A 26786-nucleotide genomic window follows, 5' to 3' on the forward strand; every position below is an offset into this window, starting at 1 on the left:
GGCTAAATTATAGATGTAAAACTTGGAGAACTTATTTAGAGTGGATTCTTCCTAACACCGAGACCGGCTCAATCTGCTTTTTGACCGCGTGATACAGTACTGTGTAATGTCCGGGAAATGTCATCTCAATTTCCAGACTCTAACTAGGGAACCATTTGAGGCTGGATTCAGATTTCTTAGAATAAAAGTCCCAGGACATGCATCCAAACTTCAGGATAATGTTTTCTCCATTTCTTTCCATCCATCCATCCATCCATCACAGGGAAATCTCAACTGCCACAGAAAAGCCACTGACCACAGTCTGAAATCACAGAGGCCTCTGCAGCCCACCCTGCACAGGCACTCCACCTTGGCCATCTCCCCTTTGTGAGAAACCTCTGCTCGTTCTTATTGGAATCCACCCAGCTGTCCACGCTCCCTCCCACTGAGTCACTCACCACCGCCCCAACCTCTTTTCCACAGCATGGAAGCAGATGCATGAACTCACCATCTCTTCAGTGGCTTTCTGTCACTGTAACAGAATATCAGAGAAAATTAACTTAAAAAGAAGCAAGGTTTGTTAGGGCTCAGGGACTCAGAGGTTTTTCCCTCTGTGGCTACCACACTCCTTGGTGTGTGCCTTGAGGCACAGCATTATAGTATAGAGCAAGCCGCTTACTTCTAAGAGGCCAGGAAACAGAAACAGCCAAGCTGGAAGTAGGGCCAGGATAGTGATAACTCCTTCTAGAACACACACAGTGATCTCCCTCTTCCCGGAAGACCCCACCCTCTGAAAGCTGCAGGTCTTTGGAGACACCACTCCTAAAGCATAACGCTCACATTCACATTTCTTTATTCCTAGTTGTAACCCATCGCTGTGGTCTCCAGCCCCAGGGCAACCCATGGGAAGTCGCCTAAACAAGCATTCCTAGCTCAGGAAAGCATGCTGCTAAAGTGTGATTTCTATTATGAGTGGAAGGCATAGACTTCCAAGATGTCACTAGCCCTCCAGCCCACCCTGGGTTGGGTCTTTCTGTGCTCATGAGGAAGTTTGCTATTGCGAGTCTGAAGCCTGCCACCAAACCGCAGATTGGAGTCAAGGCTGCAATTCCCCTAAGATAACCTGCAGCTTTGTTCTTAAGCATGTGCGGTTTCACAGAGCACTGTAGGCAGTACCACTCCAGTTGACTCCTCCAGACATGAACACATTCTTCAGGATCTATTAAAGAGGGGCTTATGAATGGGATCCTAGCAGTCCACAGGGTGCAGCAACAAAGCCTTAAAACAATGTCCCAGGCCACAGAGACTTCTGTAGTCTGTCAGAGCTCACATCTATCCAGGAGCAGATGAAACCATCAGCCAAAATCCCTAAACAGATCTAGCACCTACTGCTCTGAGTAGATGCGTCCTGACCTTCCTTAAAAGGAGACTGCTTCCGGCTCAGTAAGTTTGCTGTCTACACCATGACACACTTCAGTAGAAGATCCATATACCAAACACACCCAAATACCCTCACAGGCCCTGAGGAGCTCACAAAGGCAGCTACAGAATGTCTATACAGAGGGCACTCAGGATGGCGATTGGAGTGAGCACGGAGGGCGGGTGATTTATATTGCATTTCAATCTGCATGAAGCAATCATTGCTGGATGAAATCATTTCTTGAAAGACAAAGCCAGTGTGTGCAGCACTACGGAAGGGAGGGAGAGGTGCCCTGTGCCTCTCCACTTATCTGCCATCAGAGACAGCTCTAGTAGCAGAGCGATGGGCCGACTACAAAGAGAGGACAGCCCGCAGTGTTCCCGGAAACCAGAGAAGGGGACAGATCAACCGTGAGGACACTGTCATCTCTAAATTCTTGTTTGAGACAGGAAAACAAAGCGTTCACGTTTGGCCTAGAGTGCAAGATTCTCAGAATGGACTCAGGGGGTCTTGTTGGACAGAAACCTCCTAGTTATAGTTAGAACCCTTCATTAGAGCTGAACCAGGAATTTTACAAATGTATGCATCCCCCTTGCCTCTCAACCAAACACTCTTAGACCAGGCTCTCAATGACTATAACTCCAAGTTTCCACATTCATAAAAGGGGGAGTGGTGAAGCTATGTATTCTTAGATGAGGATCAGAGAGTTTACAGGGGTGCTCTCTTGATGTCCTGTCATTGGGTGATGCTGTGGCAGGCTTAGTTCACGTAAGCACACTCCACCGTGCTCCCAGGGATGGAATCTATAGGACCCATCCCTGTTAAATGCCATGTGACTACATCACTAAGATCCCCACTGGTTGGAATAGAAATCTGACTTTGTACAGTAGACGTGGCTGTGTTGGGCTGACAGCATGAGCTTACCTAGCCATGAACTACCAACTAACCCTGCCCAGAATCATAACTAGAATAAAAAGCTGAATGTGTATGGTGTGTGTGTGTATGTGTGTGTGTGTGCGTGTGTGTGTAGCATGCATTAATGCCCTTAAGAATATCAACAGGAAAAGGCCAGGCACTAGAGTGGCCTCAGCTTTGCCGATATTGCTTTGCAGAACCCTAAACAAATTAATTACTTCCCTGGGTCTCACTTCCTTAACCTAGAAAATGGAGATAATCATAATCTGTCTTATAAATTGGGGGGGGGGGATTACTTGAAGTACTGCCATTAAGGTATTTAGTGTAGTCCCAAGTGTCTCAGTATAATTCAGTACATCAAAGCTACTATCAACACAATTAAGATTTATGATTTGGGCAAGATTTTGCAGCGTGTACGTGTGTGTGTGTGTGTGTGTGTGTGTGTGTGTGTGTGTGTGTGTGTGTGTGTGTGTGAAAGGGGGTTGGAGAGCAAGCTACAGAGTGTCTATGGTGTGTGGGTGTGTGGTATATGTGCTCACATGACATGTATGTGAAGGTTCATGTCCTGTATACTGAAGAGGACACAAGAAGATGGCAGACATCCTACTCAATCACTTCCCAACTTACTCCCTTGAGATAATCACTTACTGGACTCAGAGATGGGCTGCTAACCAGCAAGCCTTGGGGCTCCTCCTAGTCTCCCCACAGCGCTGGGGTTACAGCCATGCACAGCCATGCACAGCCATGCACAACCATGCACAGCCATGCACAGCCATGCACAGCCATGCACAGCCATGCACAGCCATGCACAGCCATGCACAACCATGCACAGCCATGCACAGCCATGCACAACCATGCGCAGCTATGCACAGCTTTCTTTAAGGGTGCTGAAGTTGAATACAGGTCTTTGTGCAAACAGGGCTTGTTCTATTCAGCTGTATGTGGCACCTCTCACAAAGTCTGCTGGAGTCCCCAGTGACAGGCCCTGTGCTCTGCATCTCCCAGGAATCTGGAGGTACTGAGCTTCTCCACAAATACTCCCCACAAGCTACATAGTGGGCAAATGTTCAGGGTCACCCTTAACTTGAATCCTTAGAGCCAGCTCTCCTCAGAAATGTGTTGATTCAGCGAACAACACAACACTTACCAAATACCAGACGCTTCTAAACACTTAGTATTTCTAATGCCCCATGAGTTAGACCACCTCCTCCCCGAATGAGATGAGGAAACTGAGGCACAGCAAGGATCAAGAACATGCTCCAGAGCATGTTCCAACAGGCAGTATGTCCAGAGCTGTGGTCCATTTCCAGGCAGATTGGCACAGAACCTGGGCTGTCACTGCCATGCCTGGGCTCCAAAGCCAGCCTCACCCCTGACTTCCCAGTCCAGTCCTTCTTGAGTGTTGGTGGGTCTCCTCACCACCGCAAATGCTTCGAGTGTTCCTGTTGTCTACTCTGACTCCTTCGCTCCTCTTAGCATGCCCTAACCCACTATGCAGCTTCTTGTAGTTCCTGTACTCCGGATTAAAGCCTGAGACACCCATGGCCACTCTTGTAAATATTGCTCCCCACACAGTGCCATCAGTTCCTCCCCCTGACCCATATTAATTGGTCTGTTTCACTTGCAAGCAAAGGGGACCAGGTGGCGCGTCCTAATTTTGTGCACGTGTGACTTCACCTACCCTCCCTAAGATGTAATCGCCGGGAGATGATTTCAAGCTTTGTCTTGTTTTAGTCTCACGATCCTCCGCCTACCCTAACACAGCTCAGACATCTTACAAGGCACAACGACGTGTGGTGTCAATTTGATCGCATCCCCCCGGACAACCCTCCACTCCCACTCCTATCCCCGCCTCCAGCCCCAGCAAAATTGAAAAGACATGATTTTATACACTAGTCAAGATGGCCATCTGGTGGTTGTTTCCTTAAACAGTTTACACATACGTTAGAGGTAAGAGGGGAGCCAGCCACCAAGAAGAAGCAGGGCAGATCAGGTCATCACAAGGCCCTCTTCAGGCAGGAAACCATGACTGTGGATGCACAGAGCCCTGTCTTAAGAAGGAAAGGTCATAGGTCGGGTGAACCAGGTGCAGAACATGCACTGACGTCCCGTTTCTTGCCTGGCTACAACCCCTGCAGAACAGGCAGGACTATTTTTCTCTGCCCTCATTTGTCTAGGACATTTTCATGATGGAGGAAATGGGACCTTTGGATTACATCTTTTCCTATCATCTTCAAATGAATGTGCAAAATTAATCTCACTTTTCCCATTTAAACACCGCCTCACAGGAAGGTGACCTGTCCTCAGCAATGAGATTTTTATTTAATAATCCATATCTTCAGGGGACAGCATTGTTTACCGATGTGAATACCTTTGTTCAAACTTCTTTTTTAAAAAAAAATTAAGAGTCATCATACCACCTCAGTTTTGGTTAACACATTTCCCCCCTCTTCTCCAACACACTCCCTCCATCTGCTGCTATCATCCGTGTTTGAAGCCTAGGTAGCGGTACTCTCCACAAGCGACTGGTCAGAGAGGCTGCAGAGGCATCCAAAATGAACAAGACAAGCTATTGCCATTGCTCTTGCTAGCCCCTCAGAACTAGATAGTAAGACCCACACGCTCCGGTTGAAGACACAGAGAAATCGGTCGTAGACTAAGCAGAAAGCTGTGTCCCTGGTGGTTAGTCTTCAGCACAGTGGAAGGTGAAAATGCAGGCTGTTAGGAATAGAGATCTTGATGGTCTAATCCAGAGCTCAAACTTGCAAGCAGCACCCACCTTCAAGGCAGGATATGCAAGACTGATGGGGCTGTTTGTGGGATGTGGTGGTTTGAATAAAAATGGCTGCCATAGGCTCTTATAGTTGAACGCTTGGTCTTAGGAAGTGACACTGCTTGCAAGGGATTAATAGGGGTGGCCTTGTGGGAAGAAGTGTGTCACTGTGGGTAGACTTTGAGGTTTCAAAGACCCACTCCAATCCCAGAATCAGACATCAGACTCTCTCTCTCTCTCTCTCTCTCTCTCTCTCTCTCTCTCTCTCTCTCTCTCTCTCTCTCTCTCTCTCCTGCCTACTACCTGTGGATCTGGATGTAGAACTCTTAACTCCAGCACCATGCATGCCTGTGTGCCACCATGCTTCCCACCATTCTGATAATGGCCCAAGACTCTGAACTATAAGCAAGGCCCCAATTAAATGCTTTCCTTTATAAGAGTTGCCATGGCCATGGCATCTCTTCACAACAACAGAATCCTGACTAAGACCAGGGGTAACCAACCAGTTTCTGGATTAGATCTAAAATCTTCTCACAGGACAGAATTCATACCTAGCACTGTAGACATGGCTAGCACCCATGACTAGGGAAGTCATGGGACCTAGGGGAGAATTTCTTGATGCAGATTTGGTATAAGGACTTGCTGTCCGACTCCCTTCTAAATACTCATGCTTTTGTCCCTAGATTTGTGCTGCTGATCTTGACTTGGTCAGAGCCGCTTCTTACTGCAAACTCGGAATCCAGCAGAGTGCTAACATTCTGTGGCTGTTGAGTGCTGGGCTGTAGACATCTGTCCTCCTCAGCCCCCAGGACTCAGGGAACATCACAGAAGAGGGAAAGGAACGTGTATTACAGCTGGAGGACGATGGGTGCTGTGGTGATGTTTCCTCCGTGCGGGCATGACGTAGAGCGCTTGAGAACTCCCAGCTGCTGCACCCACCTGCACTGGATTAAGCCAGTTTGGAGTCAGGAGAGGCTCCCAAGCCCCATCAATGTGAAAGACAGACAGGAGCTCATCACAGACTAAAGCTGGACACCCTCAAGAGGTGAGAGTGGCCAGTGGCCAGAGGGGCCCTTGTAGACCTGAATTCTCTCAAGGGATGGGAATTTTAAAATGTCAGTGGGATAGTCAAGTTTCCTAAAGAGTTTACCTGGTGACTGACAGGCCTACGTGGTTGACTTTGAGGAGGGGCAATGGTGAGGCATCATTCTTTGTAAAACAGCCTCCACATGGTAATCTGCTAAGTCTGAAGGTTCATTAGCTATTTCTCTGCTAATGGCCTTCTAGGTAGCTCCGCATGTTACATCTCTTCCCAGGACCAGATAAAGACTTAGTCCTATTCATCTGACCAGTATTTGAGCCCTGCAGCTCTGGTGTTAATTCCAAGGGAGGATTCCAGCCCCAAGGTCCTCTCACCCTGTTGATATGTGACCAGTTACCAGACATCAACGTCAGACCAAGGAGGTGTGACACAGGACTCCATGGTGGCAGAAAGAATACAGCAGTTTTCTGTTTAAGGCTACCCAACACAATTCGCTGATAAACCATAGGGACTGCTTTAGGCCGAAGAGAATGTCCGTTCTGAAGGAGAAGCTCACAGGGAACATAGCCACACAGAACCTCAGCTAGAAACTACCACATGGCTTATGAGAGACGGGGAAGAAAACCCATCCACAGTAACTGTTGATGCTGGCAGGAAAATTAGAGAAAGTGTGAACGTTCTAGAACGAGAGACAAAGCTCCAACACGCTATGAAAAAGAAGACTGTCCAAGAAAACACCGGCATCTCACAGCCCTGAGAGAGACACAGAAGCTACATAGAACAAGCCTAGACAGTCAGTGACATGGAGAGCCAGGCTTGCAGAGAACCATGCTTGGCGCTACTGTTAAAAAGCACACACAGACCAAGATAAATATGATTCAAGAAAATATAAATATATAGAAGGGAGCAGATAATAGCCCATTGTGTGAATAACTGTTCTTCCAAGAGGAGAGAAAACTTCCAACAGAAAATTGTATTCAGCCATGAGTGTAGAGTGATTCAGAATGAGGGCCGGAGGCCGCTTATCTCATGGCTCAATGGTTTTTCAATGTTCCAGGAAAATGTCATAAAGATTACCACAAATATTATACTTTAGCATCGCATCTGGCAAAGCCCAGAGAGAGAGCGCAGTAGCTAAGAGAATTCACTGTTTTCGCAAAGGACTTGGAGTCTGGTTCCAAGCACTGACATTGGACAGCACTGGCTACTCTTTCAGGGGACTTGGGTTTGATTCCCAGCACCTATATGATGGCTCCCAACCACCTGTAGCTCTAACCTCAGAGGGTCCAATGTCCTTTTGTGACCTCTATGAAACAACCACACACATGTGTCACACAGACAGAGATAGACAAATATGCATGAATACAAATAAATCATTTTTTTATAAAAAGCATCTCACTAGTAAAAGAGACATGAGAAATGGTTATGGCAACAAAAAGACAGGATAGCATTAGCTCCTGGCTCCTCAGTGTGGAGATGTGATCTTCTATCAGGACCGTGTCTACTCAGTTTGGACAGGAAACTATGGATTAGTAAAGCATGGCAGCTGCACATTGGTCTATCTGTTCTGTACTTCTCACACTCCCAATCCATTCCACAGGTGAATCTACACAATGACTAATAACAACTCAAAAGGATAATTTTCCCAACCCAAACGCTGATATTCCCCTGAAAATTATGTCCTAGTTTCTTCAAATTATTAAGCATTTGCCACACAAGCGTGAGGACCTGCATACAGGCCCCTAAAGCCACGTAAGGCTGAACACAGTAGCACCCATATCTAACCAGCCCACCGGTGGTGAGACGGGAGGCGGAGACTACAGAACCCCATTCAGGCCAGTTAGCTTGGCATCGGCAGCAGCAGAAGAGAGACCTGTAACAAACAAGCGGGAAGGCAGGGACCTATGTGTGAAGTTGTCCTCTGACCTCCATATGTGGGCTGTGGAGTGTGTGCATACACACACACACATGCTCACATACACAAAAATAAAAGTCTTTTTTCCATGCATTTTCTAATCAGAAAAAAATAGAAGGCACATTGGGTTCATCACTGACTTTCTCTAGAAAGTTCGGGAATATCGCTGACACTCTTTTGCAGACACCTTTCTGGAGTCCCACGTGGTTGTAAACGGGGCATGTGTTATCTTCTCCCTGGCTACGACCTCTTCACATTTCTATCATTTGAGCCAGGATTATCCAGAGAGCTTCCGAACTTTCCTCGCTCATCTGTCATCCTTACCTTTAGTTATTTAATCAGGGAGGCCATAGGATGTATCATCTAATGCAGGGTATTTGATAGTGAACAGGACCACAGCAGGCATACACCAGGACTGGCTCACACAAGCCAGCGCCTACAGTCACTGTACAGAATCTCAAAAGACAATTGAAAGGGGAGTGAGACAGAGACAGAGAAAGAGAAAGAGACAGACAGAGAGAAAGAGAGACAGGCAGACAGCAGTAGGGGGCTGTTAGCTATGGGAACAGCTAAGGCTGCCCCAGGCAACAGCTGACAATGACTGGAAACTTTGAAGCTCTTGCAAGTCCTTCAGCTGGACTTGGACGTCAGCCAGCTCTGGAAGAGTCCACTAAGCAAAAAAGTGCGCCTTCTGGGAACCCTGGCTCCAAAGTGTCTGCACATCTTCCCCAGAGAATTCTTTTAACCTATTCTCACCTGGATCTGGTATTGGAGAGGATAACATCTGTCTGGCCAATGACAACTTAAGCAAAGGATGCCATCTCTGCTTGGCAGCGTTGTCTAAGGTCATGGAGAAGCAAACACACACACACACATACACACACATATATGTGTGTGTATACATATACATGTATATATATGTATATATGTATATAGTGATGCATCCATAACTTGGGCCCTTTGATGGGAGTCCTCTGGTCAATTGAGCTGAAGATGTGGCTCAGCAAGCTAGAGCCCTTGCCGCTCTTACAGAGGGCGTGATTCAGTTCTCAGCATCACCTCCACTGGCTCATAAGCACTTGTAACTCCAAATCTAGGGGATGGGACACCATCTGGTGGACTCTGCGGGTACTGCATCCACATGTGTACAGACACATGTGCATACTACATACACACACACACCTGATTAAAAATAAAGTTTTAAATAAATAAACAAGTATAAGTACACTCATGAAAAACACAAGCAAATGTATACATTAGGGAAAAAAAGAATTCCAAATTAGCAGATTTAGACTTTGGGAAACTTCAAATCCTAGACATATTAGATGGGTAGCATATGTTGATTTTACAAATATTTCAAAACTAGGACATGACATAAAAATGGGATCCCTTCTCAAATTAAAAAGAAGATTCTATGAGTCCCATGGGAAGGGGACAGCAAGGACAGGGTACAAGGTATCATGAATGACTCAACTCGCTTTATTCCACGTCTTAACTTTAGGGTTGGGGCACAGACACTGGGTTATTTTTATATGCTTCAGTGCACATTAAATACTATAATCCAGTTCTGCATTAAATGTTACATGGAATGTAATTTCTTCTAGGACGTTGCTTGTTTCTTTAGGCACTGGGAGTCAGGCAGTCGTTAGACACAGACCCAGCCTCATGAGTATAATAACCAGTTGCCTGTTCATCCTACTCACAAACACTTTCCCTTTCCTGAGTCTGACCTGGTTCGGGCAGTCTGACTTTGGGCTGCAAATGGAGGATGCCATGTTCTTTCCTTTTTTTTTATTTCTTGCTTTTTATTTTCCAGACTGAAAACTGAATGCTGGGTACTTCTATTCCTGCTTGGGAACTAGGAAGCTGACTGACAGAACCTTCATGAAAGGCCCTAGAAGAACAGCCCAGTGGATGTCAAAGAAAAAACCTAAATATGTTAACATGTTAGATTATGCCCAAGAAAGCTACCTTCTGGGTAACCCCTCTGCCCAGGAGCCCCTAGCTCACAGTAAGACCTTTCAGTAGTTCTAAGAGTGTTTCTCTCCAACAGAAGATAGCCAAAGGTCCTGAGCACCAGCAGAAAGGTCTTTGAGACAATCAAGCCCAAAAGAGGAGAAACAGTTCTGGAAAAGCCAAGACCATGTAGCAAGTAAGAGGATGCTTAGACAAAATCTAACCACCATCTCTAAATAATCTCAAGGCAAATACAAAAGGTCTTCTTACCCATAAAATAAGCAAATGATGCTGATATAGGGTGTGCTCCTGAAAACCAAACAGATGGTCTATATTAGGAACATTGGAGAAATTTATATCTTGGGAAAGTTCATGAAAATAACAAAAAGGAGAAGAGAATTTTTTATTTTTAAAAAATCTGTACATCAGTCTGGGCATTCCGAGTTTAAAAGGGAAGCAATTATGGAAAGATACAAGTACATTCAGAGAAGGCGAGCACTGCATTTACTTCTGGGAATGTCTTGGGATCAGAGAGAGCGCAGTTACAGATGAAGCAGGTCCATGAAATTCTCAGAAAAGCAGTAAACGGCAGCCGCATTCCAGGAAACCCATATATAATGGCATTTCAGGATACCTTTACAGGGGTGTGGGGAAACTGTTACGATGCTTTTATGATTAATACACAGCAAACTGAACTTTTAACTCACTCCGTTTCAGCCTATAAGTCCATTCCTCCCTGTACCGAATGTCTTTGTAAAATAGCCCAAATTCAGAGTGGCTCAAATATTGATAGTTGCTTCATTATCTTTCCTCTAGTTCATCAGGAAGCTGTTTTGCCTCTGCTCCCACAAGACCCCTATTTATTCCCTGCCTCCATCTCCCTCCGTTCAGCCCTACCTCCTCTCCCACAGACCACCACAGCAACTCCCTACCTGGTCTCCTTTCTGGTCTTCTCCACCTGAAGATCTATTTGAATGTAGATAAAATCATGTCAGTCCCATGACTACAACCCATTAACTACTTTTCATTGTTCTTTTTAATAATACATTTTAAATTTTAGTTATTCTATTTTATCCTATGTGTATAGGCATTTGCCCACATATGCGTCTGTGTACTGCATGAATGCCTGGCGGGTGCCTGCAGAGGCCAGAAGAGGGCACTGCATCCCCTATAACTGCCATTGCAGGTATTTGTGAACCACCATGAAGGTGCTGGGAACCGAACCTGGGTCTTTGCAAGAGCAACAAGAGCTAACCAGTGAGGCATCTATCCAATCCCTTAACAATATGTTTTAGTCTTTGAAAATTAGACACATTTATCTAACATACATTGATCACTTGCATCTCCCTCCAACTTCTCTTAAAGCTCCATGTCATTTTCCTACCAGCTTCATCTATAGATTTACCTATAGATCTATTTATAAATATCTATCTATTGATTGATAGATGATAGATAGATATACAGATAGATAGATAGATAGATAGATAGATAGATAGATAATAGATAGATAGATGATAGATAGATAGATAGATATACAGATAGATAGATAGATGATAGATAGATAGATAGATAGATAGATAGATAGATAGATAGATATCCATCTATCTATTTGTTGTTAATACCCCCTGAGTCCAGTTTCCAATGCCCATCTGCCCAGAGGTGTATAGCCATTCACTGAGCATAAATGACCTTTTAGGGGCCACATCCCCAAAAGAGAATAAGGTCTCCTCCATCAGCAGCCATCAACAGAGAAGCTGGTAGCTTCTCCATCAGCAGTGGGGCCTTGAAAACTTCTCCTCCACTCATACTGGAACTTTCATTGGCTTGATCTTGTCCAGATTTGATGCAGGTGACCACAGCGGCTGTGAGTTGACTAAAGCAACAGCCCCATCATGTGAGAAGCCAACGCCGCGCCGCTGTCCTCCCAATCTGCAGGCCCTGATGTCTTTTCCATCTCCTCGTCCAGAATTCCCAAACCTTGGTTGTGGAGGTTGATGCAGACTATTCACTCTCAACTGAGCACCCAGGGGCATTTAGACTCTGCTTTGCAACCAGTTCACCACCCACAAGACCCCATCTCACTATAAAGCCATGAGGTCCTCAAAAGATTTCTGTAGCTGATCAAGAACTAAACTGCTTGCAACTGGCAGTAAGACCATGCATGAGTTGCATTTTTTAAGTCTCTTTGACACCCTGATTGATGGGGATAAAATCTCTTGGTATGAGGGTTTCCAAAGACTACTGAAGCTCTCAGGGGACAGTGGTAGGAGAGGCCCGTGTCAGGGTGATATTCTCAATAGCTTAACAGGGAGCCCCTAGTCTCCACACTCACAGCACAGTTGAGAACCGTTTAATCTGAGATTGTTTAACCTGTGTACAGCCGATTTGAGTCCATTTTTTACAGGTTGTATCAACCAGGCAGGCTCTGTGTGGGGGATAAGACTATATGGTCTTTGCTGCTTTTAGTTCCAGCCTTCCTTCCATAGGTCTAGGTAGTTAAATGTTAGTTTTTTGGTGGATTGTTCACTTTGGTGTCCTCTGGGTGTGTCTAAGAGGGTGGTTCCACAGAGACATAACTGAAGACAGAAGACTACCTTACAAGTGATAGGTATCATCAGTCTATGGTCTGGGGACCCAGATTGGGTCAGAAAAAAACTGGAGAGAGCAAACAGAACACTAGACTGCCATCTCTGCTCCCTAGCTCACTAGCTGTGAACAAGCTGCCCCAAAATTGTACTGCCACAGAAGTAAACCAAGCCATGAAACCCATCCCTCTCCCACACCATCATGATGGCACCCCAAGCTGAGATCCACAGTCAGTACTTTTTCCCCTATGTTGCTTCTTATTTGGTATTGAGACACAATGGAGAAAAAAAAAACATGGCTAATATACACCTGAAAAAGAGACACCTCTTAGAACCCATTTTTAAGCAATGGGATTCTAAGCAGCTGATTCTAAGTACTCAGAGAAACCACTAGGAAAGTCTAAAAAACTAAAAAGTATTCCTTGGTCCACAGTGAGAACAAGGCAGAGGGAGGGAAGGAGGCTACACTGGGGACAAGGAGCTTTGGGGAAGGTGTCACAACTCTCACAATCAGGAAGTACCCTGAGTAGTAGCAGATGTTGGGCTCACACTACTAGATTTAAGCGAACTCTTCAGGTCATGGTGACTTAAGTGGGGTTCAGGAAGCTTTAGAATTTGTAGACTGGTATTTGCAGAATTTAGTGGGTACCAGAGTGTGGGGTCCTGAGGGGAGAAAGTATGCTGAGGCCCTTTGCTTCCTGTGCACTGGGTTGACTTCCTGTGACATTCCAATGGGGCAGGTCTCTTAGGTTCATCCCAACATAAAACCAGTTGCCCGCTGTTCTAATCTCTGCTATGAAAAATACCCTGGGTTACCTCACTTAATTAGATGTTTTCTGTAACCCAGACTCAGAAAGACAAATATCATATGTATTCACTCATCCATGGCTTTTAGTCATAAAAAGGAAAGAAAACCAACCTACAATTCACACTCCCAGAGAACCTATACAACAATGAGGACTCTAAGAGATACTTACACAGATCTAACCTACATGGGAAGTAGAAAAAGACAAGATCACCTGAGTAAATTGGAAGCACAGGGACCATGGGAGAAAGTAGAAGGGGAGGGGAGAAGCAGAGAGGGGAGGAGAGAAAAATGCAGAGCTCAATAAAATCAATTTTAAAAAAGAAAGAAAAACACTCTAATCTAAAAGCAACTTTGGGAAGAGAGGTTTATTTGCCTTACAATTCCAAGTTGCAGTTCATCAGGGTGGGGCAGTCAAGGCACGCAGCCAGGGAGAGGGGAGGAAGAGGGGCAGAGTCTTCACTGTGGAGTCACGAGGAGACGGGATGGAGCAGCATAATCATGCTAAGTGAGCTCAGGATTGACCACTTTGAAGAAAATCCGTGGACTCTGGGTCCTAGGGGTTGCCCCCAATACTTGGCACCTAATTGTAGAATGATTTAAGAAGATGAAGATGACGGTGGTTCCCTAGCATGAACCTGTCTTAAAGGCTGTCATTTGCTGGACAGAAAACAAAACATTCCCTGCTTTCTCCTCTGGGTGACTTCCACCTCAGCTCACGGATCCTTAGGAAAATGTGTGGAAACATTTCAAGGCGATAACTGCAAGACCTTACCAAAGAGGGGGAGACAGAGGAGGCTGCAAGGGCTGACGGCGTGTATGTGATATGGGGAGGGGTGTTATATGTGCAAAAATTTAATCCAGCCAAAGCCATTCAAGGTCTTACAAAACGAATATACTCTTAACATAGGGATCAGCTACTTTTTTCATGATTGCCACAAAAAGCCTGATAAAAGTAACTCGAGGAAAAAAAGGTTTATTCTGAATCGCAGTTTGAGAATCCAGTCCATTCTAGTGGGAAAGGTTCTAGGTAGAAGCTTGAGGTAACTGATTGTGTTCCCTTCACAGTCAGAGGCAAAGTGAGATAAAATCTGGTGTTTGACTCATTTCTTCTTCCTCCTCCTCCTTTTCTTCTTCTTCCAGAACTGAAGTCCATGGGGATGATGTTGTCCATATTTGAGGCCAGTCTTCCCACCTCAACCAAAGCTGCCCACAGCTGCCCAGAGGGTCATACCCAGAGTTGTGCCTCTTTGATGATTTTAAATCTCATCATTATGTCAATCAAGATTAAACACCACAGGTCTACCCCTTATCAGCGAGACACCCAATCACTTTTCATTTAGTGTTTTACCTGTGCATGTGTGTGCAAATGTGTGCATCTCATGCTGCAGGGGCTGCAGGTTGACACTGAGTGTCCCCCTTGATATCCCCACTTTATTTACAGCATCTCTCACGGAACCCAAGAGCTCCCTAATTTAGCTCTTCAGCCAGCTTGCCCCGGAGATCCCAGTCTCTGCCTCCAAAGCACTGGGATGACGGCTGGGATGTCACATCACACTGGTGCTGGAGTTCTGAACTTGGGTCCTCACTTTTGTGGGGCATACGCTCTATCCACTGAGTCATGTGGCTGGCAAGAACCTGGGGCCTTCGGCCTGGGATCCCAAAAGGAATGGAATGGACTGAACCAAAGCCTGAGTGCAGAAGCAGATCCTGCCCGAGGTGAGTTTTATGGGTTAGCTGAAGAATGGAGAAGAAACGCGAGCTCCAAGACATGGATGCTGCGGAAGTGAGCCTAACCCTGAGCCATCTGTGAGACTTCTGGTGTTTTCTGAGGAAATGGTACTTAAACCGAGGGTAAGGATGGTTTTCCAGAGTTCCTGCTCATGCAGTAAGAGGCACTGAGTTGGCCAAAACTTTTTTTTTCTACCAGACCTTTTTTTCTTCTACATCTTATTGTTTAAATGTTTTAAATGTTTGTTTCATCCCAGGTTGAGCTCTAAGTGTTCCATGTGAATAATTCTCCTTTCTTTTTAGGAGTCAATTCTAAGCTGGGTTTGAGCCTGGGGCATCCTGTGCTGGGAAGCAACGGGCTCTTAAGAGCGCTGGCACACAGGAGCCAGATGGAAGGGCTCCTGGGGGTCAAGTTTAGGACTTGAGCTTTAGTAACAGCAATGACGTTAGTGGACTAAAGTATTCTGATAAAGACTCCAGGACTCGCCTCCAAAGAAATACCTAACAGACAGAGTGGGCGAAAAGAAATCCCTCTGTAGAAGACTGCCACATTCAGGAAAAAGGAAAATCACCATTTCCCACCTCCAGGCTAAGTCAAACTCACACATGATGTATGTGGAAAACTGAGGGTTTGAATATTTGGGGCAAAACATTCATTCACAGTCTCAAAGGTTATTTTTTCAATCACTTAGTGCAATCAGAACGTACTATTTTATGATTCAGAGTTCCAAGCGTTCAGAAGGAATGGGAGAAAGGCACAAGAGGGCATGGGGGGGGGGGGGAGAGAGAGAGAGAGAGAGAGAGAGAGAGATTGATAGATATTGATATATATGTGTGTGAAAATGCTATAACGACCACATAATTATGTATAACTGATATATAATCAATAATATGTATTCAGTCAGAAGGAGGTTTTGAATTTTATGAATACTTATTTTTTTCTTCCTGAGATGATCACATATGGCTTTTATTCTTTGATTTGGTAATAAAATAGACTATATTAATAAACTTCTAATATTTAAAGAAAGAGGCCCAGAGACTAGAGAAACATCTTGGTGGTCAAGAGAACACACTGCATTGCAGAAGATCTAGTTCTGCTCTCTGCAGCCGTACTGGAAAGCTCACAACCACCAATAATTCCAGCTCTAGCAGAAGTGATATCCTTCTTTGGTCTCAGAGGACACCTGCACACTTGTGGTATACACAGAGAGAAACATTAACACATTCATACTGCCCACCACACACACATAAATAAAAATGAACATTTTTAAAGTTCCAGAAGCCATCTGCTTGACCTTATTTAAGCTTAACTAATCACACTTACGTAACGGGTCATTGAAGTGACCTCTTGTTCAATGAGGTCTGGCATACACAGCCCCGTCTCTGTGGTGTTCTAGTCAAGAAGTGTTTGACTTCAGTCTAATAGGATAAAAGGGAGGAGGAGTAACAGAAGTGTGAAAATCCATGGGATAATCGGAGAACGTTGACTACAATGGTATCCGACATTACCGAAGTTCTCAAAATACTGAGGGGAAACACCCTTGGGACTGGAGTCATGGCTTAGTGACAGAACATTTGCTTAACTTGTGTAAGGGGGCCCAATCCTCAGAACCACAAGAAGGTCTTTATTTTTGGAGATGAAAGCAGATGAGTTCCTTAATGAAGGTTGTGAAGACAGCACTTTGAAACATGAGCACAGGGCAAACCTAAGAGGACGCCTTGCCTACAGCAAGCTCTTCTTTGAACTTTTCTATAGGCTCAGATTTTAAAGATAAAAGATAAGGAGAACGGGCTTTTAAAAATGGAAGCTTTCATCACTTGGGAAAGAGGTAAGGGAAGGAGACTGAAGGAGGGGAAGGGGTGAGAAGGGATGAAGGGAATGTTGTTCCAGAGGCCTTTATTGGGGTCGTGCACCCCCAGAACCTTACAGGGACTGGAGGCATCATCTCTCATCTAGAAATGGAAACTCAAAGACACAGAGTCAACACAGCTGAAAGGGGGCAGAGGTGTAGTTCAATATAAGGGCACATCATAGGTAGGTGTCACAAATGCCCAAAAGGCAGCCACACAGCTGTCTGAACCCTGACATCAGAATAAGAGGTACGGTCCACAGAGTGTGTGATAAACAGCCTGAGTGGCATTTCCATGATGAGTCAGAAAATCTGAAATGTATGTCCTCCTTTTCTTTTTCTTCCTTTATCTTGTGTGTGGATTGTGCATATGTGTGTGTTGATGCATGTGTGTGCAAGGTGCGTGCATACGTGTATAATGATGCATGTGTGTGTGGTGATGCATGTGTGTGCAGTGATGCATGCGTGTGTGGTGATGCATTGTGTGCATTGCACATGCATATGTGCATATGATGCATATTTGTGTGGTGATGCATGTGTGTGCATGGCACATGCATATGTGCGTATGATGCATATGTGTGTGCGTATGCGTGTATAATACATGTGTGTGAGGTGATGTATGTGTGCATGGCATGCATATGTTTGTATAGTGATGCATGTGTGTGTAGTGATGCATGTGGGAATGCATGTGTGTGACACATGCATGTGTGTGGAGTGATGAGTGTATTATGGTGCATGCAAGTATGTGTGGTGCATGCAAGTATGTGTGGTGCATGCAAGTATGTGTGGAGCATGTATGTGTGTAGCGCATGCATGTGTGTGGCAATGCATGCTGTGTGTTGATGCACATGTGTGCACATGTACTCATGAATTAGACAGGCTAATATCTGATATTCTGTATGGCCCTCTGTCTCTAAGGTCTCTCGTTGAACTGCACATGGGTTCAGCAAGCTAATGAGAATCTTCTGTCTCCTCCTCCCCAGCGCCAGGGTTACAGAGCAGCACCACCCCAGCACTGGACCTCACTTTTACTTGGGCCCTAAAAATCTTAAGTCCACCTTTGCACTTCAAGATTCTAAGCCACCTCTCCAGCTCCTGGATTTCTTGTTGCTTTTATGAGAGGTTGAGGGATGGTGTTCTGCTTTACCACCTGGCACAAAAGCGTGGGCTTTCGGTGTGGCTGTGGTTAGCCTAGGTTCATATGATCACATCCGTGTGAGCCTAAAGTCAGCACTGTCGCTCCGTGGCTGCAGGCATTCACATTCTCCCCAGTGCAAATGCCCTCCACATCAGTTTCCTTTTAGTCCTGTCTGGGCTATTTGCCAGCTCAGAACTCATCTGGACCATTGCTCCGAGCTGAGTCTGATGACTGTGGTGTACCTAGGTCAATTACCCACTAATGTTCCCTTTCCTTTTAGAGAGGTTTCATTAAACCACAGTCACTGTTTGTAGATGAAGTTAATCCAAGGTCCACTAGATGGTGCCATTCCCACTTTTCTTCAATACCTCAAAGCTTGTGGTCCTTTTTCCCCCATTCCCAGTGTCTGAACTGCGTAAGGAGCACGCAGGGTCTGCAGATTTCATGGCTGAGCGACCTCTCCGTGCCGCCTGCACATGTTTAAAGCTATAATCAACATGGATCCAGACCCCTATAGGAAGAGACATCTCCATCATAATTCCAATCGGACTAGAGACGGCTCAGTGGTGAATAGTGCAGAGTGCTCTGCAGAGGACCCTGCTTGGGTTCCCAACATTCTTTTTTTTTTTAATTTTTTATGTTTTTATTGAAAAAAAATTTCCGCCTTCTCCCAGCCTCCCATTTCCCTCCCCCTCCTCCCACTCCTCTCCCCCTCCCACTCCCCCCACTCCTCTCCCCCTCCCTCTCCAGTCTAAAAAGCAGTCAGGGTTCCCTGCCCTGTGGTAAGTCCAAAGTCCTCCCCCCTCCATCCTGGTCTAGGAAGGTGAACATCCAAACTGGCTAGGCTCCCACAAAGCCAGAACATGAAGTAGGATCAAAACCCAGTGCCATTGTCATTGGCTTCTCAGCAGCCCTCATTGTCCGCCATATTCAGAGAGTCCGGTTTTATCCCATGCTTTTTCAGTCACAGTCCAGCTGGCCTTGGTGAGCTCCCAATAGATCAGCCCCATTGTCTCCGTGGGTGGGTGCACCCCTTGTGGTCCTGACTTCTTTGCTCATGTTCTCTCTCCTTCTGCTCTTCATTGGGACATTGAGAGCTCAGTCCGGTGCTCCAATGTGGGTCTCTGTCTCTATCTCCATCCATCGCCAGATGAAGGTTCTATGGTGATAGGCAAGATATTCATCAGTATGGCTATAGGATAGGGTCATTTCAGGTTCCCTATCCTCAGCTGCCCCAGGAACTAACTGGGGACATCGCCCTGGGCACCTGGGAGCCCCTCTAGGTCCAAGTCTCTTGCCAACCCTAAGATGGCTCCCTTAATTAAGATATGTGCTTCCCTGCTCCCCATCCAACCTTCCTTTATCCCAATCATCCCGTTTCCCCAAGTTCCCCCCATCCTCCCCTTCTCCCTTTTCTCTCCCCATCTCCCCTTACCCCCCTCCCACCCCACCCCCAAGATCCTAATTTTTTGCCCGGCAATCTTGTCTACTTCCCATAACCAGGAGGATAGCTATATGTTTTTCTTTGGGTTCACCTTCTTATTTAGCTTCTTTGGGATATCAAATTATAAATAAATGGGATCTACTGAAACTGAGAAGCTTCTGTAAAGCAAAGGACACTGTCACTAAGACAAAAAGGCAACCCACTGACTGGGAAAAGATCTTCACCAACCCCACAACAGACAAAGGTCTGATCTCCAAAATATATAAAGAACTCAAGAAACTAGACTTTAAAATGCTAATTAACCCAATTAAAAAATGGTGCACTGGTCTGAACAGAGAATTCTCAACAGAAGAAGTTCAAATGGCCAAAAGACACTTAAGGTCATGCTCAACCTCCTTAGCGATCAGGGAAATGCAAATCAAAACAACTTTGAGATACCATCTTACACCTGTCAGAATGGCTAAAATAAAAAACACCAATGATAGCCTTTGCTGGAGAGGTTGTGGAGGAAGGGGCACACTCATCCATTGCTGGTGGGAATGCAAACTTGTGCAACCACTTTGGAAAGCACTGTGGCGGTTTCTCAGGAAATTCGGGATCAACCTACCCCTGGACCCAGCAATGCCACTCTTGGGAATATACCCAAGAGAGGCCTTATCATACAACAAAAGTATATGTTCAACTATATTCATAGCAGCATTGTTTGTAATAGCCAGAACCTGGAAACAACCTAGATGTCCCTCAATGGAAGAATGGATGAAGAAAGTGTGGAATATATACACATTAGAGTACTACTCAGCAGTAAAAAACAATGACTTCTCGAATTTTGGATGCAAATGGATGGAAACAGAAAACACTATCCTGAGTGAGGTAACCCAGACCCAAAAAGATGAACATAGGTTGTACTCACTCGTAATTGGTTTCTAGCCATAAATAAAGGTCATTGAATCTATAATTTGATATCCCAACACTCTTATCAGGTAGTTCACAACTGCCTGTAGCTCCAGCTCCAGGAGACCCACCCCCTTGCCTCCAAGAGCACCACACTCAGATGCACACACATGCACACAATTAAATAAAACAACTCTTTAAATTTTTAATATAAAAACAGCTATTTAAAATCTCCACTGGGGAGGGAAACTAAACACATATCACTACTTCTTACACTATATCTCTCTACCATTCATTCTCAAAGACTCGCCGGGGAATCCCAAAGACAACCACAACTACCTGCCCCCAACAGCTTCATACATCAAGAGGCTAAAAACCAGTAGTACCAAGGGCTTCGTGGAAAGGTTTCCTTTGCTTGAGAAGTCGGGCTTCAACTCCCTGATACTACAAAGAAAGGGGCATGTTCCAGCTCTGCTTCCATATTGATTAGCATTGTGTTGCTCTCACAAAACACCTGAGAGAATGAACATCTCAATTCAGGTCCCATCAGTCTGAGCAATGGGTGAGGGTTGTACACCATGGCATCACAAGGAGGGAGAGAGGCCAGGGTCTATCATCCCTTCAAGATCACCCCCCAGGGATGTGAAGACCTTTACATGCTATTGTCTCTTCAAAACCCACAGCGTCTTCCAACAGTGAGATGCCAGGTACCAAATTCTTAAGGTGAGAATCTTTAGAGAATATTTAATACCTTCATTATAGCTGCCACTTTCTATGAGAGTACAGGAAGTTTAACTTGCTTGGACCATGACTTCATCCTGGGTAAAATGGTTACAAGAGGGCTGCCTGATGGGCAGGGATTTTAAGAGTTAACAATACAAGCGATACTTAACATAGGGCCTGAGTTTGAGCTCAGGTCTTCATTTTTCCATGGCAAGCACTCTACAAACAGAGCTATCTCCCCAGCCCTAATCACATGTTTTTTGCATTGATGGGGATTTAACCAAGGACTTGTGCATACTAATACAATTCTTTCTGTAAAATATGTGTATGCACACACTCTCATGAATGGGTTGAAAGGGCCTCATGTAGTTCAGGCTGGACTCAGACTCACTATACAACTGAGACTGACCTCGATCCTGTTGTATCCACCTCCTAAGTGCTGGGATTAAGGCATGCATCGCCCCAGTTATGGTTTGCTCTAATGACAACTGGCCTAGCAGCTGGTGAAGCAGTTCTGAGTTAATCAGTTCTCCAACATCTGAGACACCTTCTTGAGCCCAACAACCCTCAAGGTAAGTACTGTGTACCAATGGACAGACTGAAGTTCACATGAGTCACCTGGTCATGCAGCTTTGGGGAGAGAATGAAAATTCCAATGCAGCTTCTCTGGCTACACAGACTTTTAATCTACATATTGTGACTAAATTGTGTGTCACAGTCCCAAGAGGCAGAGAAGACAAATGGCTTGTCTTCCACCTAGCATGTTGCTAGGTGATATCTCATGCCTACAACTGAGACTTCCCTGCTTTGCTAACCCTCCTACTCTGGGTTCAGACCAATGCATTTGAAATGTGCCTTCATTACAACGTTCTTTTGTCTTGAAACCATAAAAACATAAATCTGTTTCCACATTGGAACTTGGCACGTTAGAGCAAACTGCATCCTTGGTCACAAGCCATGGCCACTCACTCACATTTGGCTCGGGAATAAAACGTCTCTCCTTCCCTTTGAGGGGAGATCTTTACTGAGTTGAGAAAGTCAAATGCAAGTGACCACAGCTGCTCTGTCTTGCTATTGTTCTGGTCCAGTCAGGACTGAAGGGAGTAGATCACCACACCTGCTCCCAGCCTCATTCCTTCTACCAGAAGCCTGCTCTTCTTCCATGTTCTGCCCCTTCCTTGTGTTTTCTTCTAATCCCCAGGGATGCAGCTTGCAAGTGTTTAAAACTCTGAGAAATACACTGACAGCTCATCTTCAGAATGAGAAGGATAAAGAAAGGGTTTTCTGGGAAATCAGCGCTCAGCATGTGGAAATATGCATTTTCATTGTTTGTAGCATCTCCCTTTGGAAGCAAAATCATCTTCTCCATCCTTTCTCCTAAGAAACATAACTTTTGAGGTTTGAAGCATCCATCCCTCCCCGGGCTTTTGCGTGGTGTATAGATCTACTCTAGATCCAGTCAGTGGTTCAGAGCAACCTCCACAGCAATGAAACTCATCTGAGTGAGCCAGACCTCTCTGGCCAGGGGCAATTCAGACCCATGTATCAATTGTCATCTTTGCAAAAAAAGATGATGAAAATGTGCACCTAGCAAATAAAGAAACAGGACAGGATTGGCCAGGGGAGATGAAAAGTGGTTGAAAGTCACAACACAAAGCTGCCATTTAAAGCGAGTCAGCAGTTTTACCCCAAACCCTTCTCGTTGGTAGAAGAAAGTGACATTTGTTACTGTGGTGGCTAGTTTCAAATGACAACCCAATATAGTCTAGAGTCTCCTGGGAGGAGAATGTCCACAAGGGACTGTGTAGACCAGGTTGGCCTGAGGGCGTGTTTAGAGGGATTGCCTTCACTGCCTTAGTTATTGTGGGAAAATTAAGCTGAAGAGTGGGCGGCACCACTCCCTGGGTCTAGGTCCTAGACTGCTCAAGAGTACAGAATGTGAGCTGAGTGATGACATACATGTGATCATTTCTCTCTGCGCTTGCCGATAGGTGTCACGTGACCAGCTGTTTCAAGTTCCTGCTACCTTGGTCTCCCAACAATGATGGACTGTGGCCGGAAATAAACTATATGAACCCTTTCTTCATTGAGCTGCTTTTCTCCATGCACAGGTATTTTACAGAAGCAACAAAGATGAAACTAGAATAACGACCCCTTATTCTGATCTCATATTTGATTGACAAGGACAGCTCCAGCAGGTAAGCGGTGTGAAAACAGTCAACAACACAGTCGCGTGTGTGCCTGCAGAAGATGCTAGTCTCTGACTCTAATTCTCTTTGACAAGACCCGGTTATTCAGGACCACATGAATGTTCTATGAGTCAGGGGAAGAGCAAAGCATGGTCCCACCCAAGGGGCTTCAGATTAGACCACATCAGCTCTTCTTACTCAGAAAACAGTTAAAATTTTCAACACTCTGCTCTGTGCAGAGAGTCTCTGAAACATCTCTCTGTTGAGTCTGCATCCACTTATTTGCCTGTAGAACACTCCTTGTATTCTTATGGAGCCTTTTAAGTTAAACTTAGATTAGAGCACTAATCCATGAGAAGCCATGCATCTTCTGTTGATGGATAGACCAAGTATGCCAGCCTCTAATCCTCTGTCTTATCAGGAAGATTTGCAGGAATCCAATCACACAGCACAGGTGGGACCTGTGAGAACAATGGCAGAGATGGCCTTTCGTGGTTGGATGGCATGGTCTCCTTCTCTCTGATGTCACCTCCTTCTTCAAAGCCACTGTCCTCTCTTGATTTTTTCCCCATAGCTGCTGGTTTTCTTGATTCTTCTTTTGTTTCTTTCCAATGTGTGTGCACATGTGTGTGTATGTGTGTGTGTGTAAGCTTGTTTACAGGTGTGTGAATGGGTGCACACACACTGTGAATATGTGTACCTGTGAATGGAGGGCCCAGGTTGTCAGGACTCATTAACCATCACCCTCCCCCTCTCATCCATCTTATTCATTGAGAGAGGGCCTCACTATCAAACATCGAGCTCCCCAGTATGACTTGTCTCACTAGCCAGCAAGATCTAGCTGGGAACGCCTGTCTCTGCCTTCTGAGGATAGAATTCTAGGTGGACTTCCATGCCCACCCAGAATCTACTGACCTCTTGAGATCTGAACTCTGGCCCTCATGCATGGGGACAAGGACTTTAAGCTCTGAGTCATTTCTCCAGCCCTCTTCTTTTGATGTTCTGAGTTCTGATGTGCAGGTATCGGCCATCATGTACTTTCAAAGAATCAGCCAGTGACTCCCCATTAAGCCAATGCCCACAATCTTCACCAGAATGATAAAGCTTGTTGTCTTTGCTGTGCCCATTGTCCCCCACCTCTTTTATTCTATGTCACATGATATTCCCCTTGCACACAATTAGTCTATTCTGCCACAAGGAATTCTGGACTGTATATCTCAATCTGTATCACTGTCCCCACAGAATATGGCTGACTTGCCATTTTCCTTTAGGTTCTCTGTTCCAATGTCATCTAGAAAATTATTTTTCGTGATCCAATTTCCACCATGACTATTTTTTTTCAAATTCAATAGTATCTGAAATTACTTTTTGATCATTTGCCACCTTTCTATCCTATAAAGGCCTTGATTATATTATTTATCATTGGGATCTTGGGGCCTAGGACAATTGACAGCACACAGTAGATATTCATAAATGCTTACTGGATAAGGGGATGAACGCAGGGATGAGCTTTTGCCTTTGCCGATCCTCAGGATCTGGGCTCCTTGCCTGAGCTGGCTGTGGCTTCTGAAGCTTATATGAAGTACAAGTATGTGTGCTGACATAAAGGGCTAATTTAGTAATCATTTGCTGTATGTACTAATACATAAGGTTATTTTAATAATCATCTATTATGTATATAAACATGCAGGGCTATTATAATAATCATTTATGGGGTGTGAAACAATTAAGTAAGAAAGACTACATGAAGTTCTAGCAAATACCAAAATATTCTCAACAATGATAGTGCTAAGTATATTTATGATAATTCATTTCAAAAGTTACCCCCAAACTGTTACTTTATACATAAATCAAGAAGGGCGTAGCTGACAGAAAGCAAGCCACTTCTCATCAGCAGACAAGGCTCAGGCTGGAAAGTCACTTCCTGGCCTTCAGCCTCGATTTCCTCTTTCTATAAACTGAACTAGATACATCTACGATCCACGACTGCCCTTCATACCCTGGTCACCGGAGGCAGAGGCTTGTGAACAAAGCAGCATTGCAGACAAAATCCAGTGGCTGCCACTCCTGGAACTCACTGTGTGTTTCTGATCTCCTGGAAGGCATGTCCCACTCACACCAGGCGCACAGCACAAGGAGCATGGAGAGGAACACAGGATGCACTTCTTCCTTGCTTCTAGGAATCACTGAGTACCCACAACTGACAGCTCTGACTGAAGAGAGGCTTTGTCACACTAACTGATAAGACAATGAGATACATAAACAAAATGTATGCTAGGGAATGAGGATGTCGGTGCTGAGCAGGGACAAGAAGCGGTCATAGAGGAATCAAAGCACATGGCTGGAGTGGGGTGGGGAGGATAAGTAGGATACCTAGTAATACTTGAAGGAGATGGTGGTGAGTGAAGGTTAATTTTGAAAAAGGAGAAGAAGGGAAGGAGGGAGCCACAGAGGTGTGGGGGAGAAGAGCATTCTAAACAGAGGTGCCCAGAAGTAGCAAAGCCCATGAGATAGAGCCCACCCAGGTCTGTATGCTCAGGGAACAGAGAACCCCCATGGGGACTGTGGAGAAGTGAGCTAGGGAGGGGAGAGGAGGGAGGAGAGATGGCGAGCCTGCCTTCTGCTAGAGTGGGGGGCATTGGAGAATACAAATGGAAACTGTGCCCCCAGACCCAGAACTGGCTCATTGTGCTCTAAGGGTGTGTGTATGTGTGTGTGCATATACATGCAGACTTGTGTATGTATATGTATATGTGTGTTTGTCTACATGTGTATGTGTGCATGAATGTGTTTGTGTATATATGTATGAATGTATGTCTATGTATGTATTGTATTCGTGTGTGGTTGTTTGTGGGGGAGCTGGGCTTATGTTTTGTATGTATATGTACACATGTGTGTTTGTGTATATGTGCTATGGATGTACATGTATGTGTGTATGCATATGTATATGTGTGTATGTGTGTATACCATTGTGTGTATATGGTGTGTTTGTGTGTGTTAGTGACTAGTGGCTAGGTATGATCTCTGTGTGTGTGTATGTGTGTGTGTTGATGTGCATGTCTGTCTGTGTACGTGTGCATGTGGAGGCCAGAGGTCAACCTCAGATGCCATTGCTCAGGTGACACCCACTTTGATTTTTGTTTTTTAGGGTTGTTTGTTTGAAGCAGGTCTCTGCCTAGCCTGGAGTTCAGATTAAGCAGGGTTGCCTGCTTAGCAAGCCTCAGAGGCCCAGGCATTTCCACCTTCCTGCACTGGAACCACAAGATTTGCCACCGCACCTATTTTTAAGAAATGGGTCTTAGAGATCGAGTTCAGCTCCTCATGCTTGAACAGCATGCACTGTGCTGACGGAGACACTTCCTCGCAGTGACAGAAGTGCCCTGGCACTGACTTATGGTGATACAGACTCCCAGCCCAGTACCTGGACCAG

This window comes from Microtus pennsylvanicus, chromosome 11, assembly GCF_037038515.1.
Source record: "Microtus pennsylvanicus isolate mMicPen1 chromosome 11, mMicPen1.hap1, whole genome shotgun sequence".
NCBI classification, from domain to species: Eukaryota; Metazoa; Chordata; class Mammalia; order Rodentia; family Cricetidae; genus Microtus; species Microtus pennsylvanicus.